The 1,187-nt window shown below is 49.3% G+C and overlaps 1 non-coding gene across 1 annotated transcript; it reads left to right on the top strand.

The window, feature by feature from the left end:
- Positions 1-72, top strand: TRNAP-AGG (transfer RNA proline (anticodon AGG)). Its single transcript has one exon. It is a non-coding gene; the product is annotated as a tRNA-Pro (tRNA).
- The last annotated feature ends 1,115 nt before the right edge of the window (positions 73-1,187 follow it).

Genomic DNA, 1,187 nt, shown 5'->3' with positions numbered 1-1,187 from the left:
GGCTCGTTGGTCTAGGGGTATGATTCTTGCTTAGGGTGCAAGAGGTCCCGGGTTCAAATCCCGGACGAGCCCAATTTTTTTTTCTCCCTGGAATAACTTCTCCAGGAAGCAGAGAAACAAAGACAGAATTTCAAGAGGGATTTCTTGGTGTAGTTGCTGACTGGGGAATTCTGGGAGTTGAAGTCCACATATCTTAACACATGTTGGCTGGAGAATCCTGGGAGTTCACTGTATGACAGTTGCATTGTCCTGAGATCAAGTGATCCCCTTTTGTTGTGACCCAGGCCCAAGAAGGTAGTAATCGACGCAAACAGTTCCAAAACAAACAATCTTTATTAGAACAGATGAGAATTAACTGATTCTCAACGTAGTCCAAACTAAATTAAAACAAACTGTTCATAACACAAATTCTTCAGTCTAATCACCAACCTTGGTATAATTAGGCCAACTGCCAAAGGCTTCTCTTGGCAAAAGTTCAAAAGCAGAAGACACCGACAAGAGATAAGTGCAGCAAGACTATCAACATTGTTTTCCGACAAAGAGCCCAAGAGCCGTTGCTGGTCTTTTAAGCCTTATGGGAGGGGCCAATCATCTCTTGGCCTTACTCCAGAGTCGTCCTCTTTGCTTTAGCTGCTCCTGCCTTCTGGCAGTTCTTCTCATACATGCACTAGGAACAGGCTCCTCCTGTTCCTCTGCCTCTCTGCTGTCAGCCTCTGGAGGCTCCGGAGTCCGCACATCACTCCCCGATGGCCCTGGCCCCATCTCTGCCTCCGGCGCAGAGCCCTCATCCGGGCCTTCCCCAGCCTCCAGGACTGGCCCCTGTTCTTCCTCAGCCTCATCACTGTCCGACTTCGCTGCCAGCTCCGCAGGCTGCTGGCGAACCACAACACTTTTTCTGACCTTTTGATGAGCGAAGTCAATGGGGAAACCAGATTTGCTTAACAACGGTGTTACTATCTTAGCATCTAGAACACGGGTGTCAAACTTGCGGTGTCATGTGATGTATCACGTTTTTTTCCCTTCACGGAGCTAGGGTGGGCATGGCCTGCGTCTGACACATCCAGCCCACAGGCCACCAGTTTGACACCCAACCTAGAATAAACCTAGAATAGAATAGAACCGGAAGGGACCTTGGAGGTCTTCTAGTCCAGTTTCGTGCTCCAGCAGGAGACCCTATACCAGGGGTC

Source organism: Pituophis catenifer, unplaced genomic scaffold, assembly GCF_029215685.1.
Source record: "Pituophis catenifer annectens isolate HBS135680 unplaced genomic scaffold, rPitCat1.0.hap2 SCAF_7, whole genome shotgun sequence".
In the NCBI taxonomy this organism is placed as follows: Eukaryota; Metazoa; Chordata; class Lepidosauria; order Squamata; family Colubridae; genus Pituophis; species Pituophis catenifer.
This window is presented reverse-complemented; position numbering and strand designations above follow the sequence as displayed.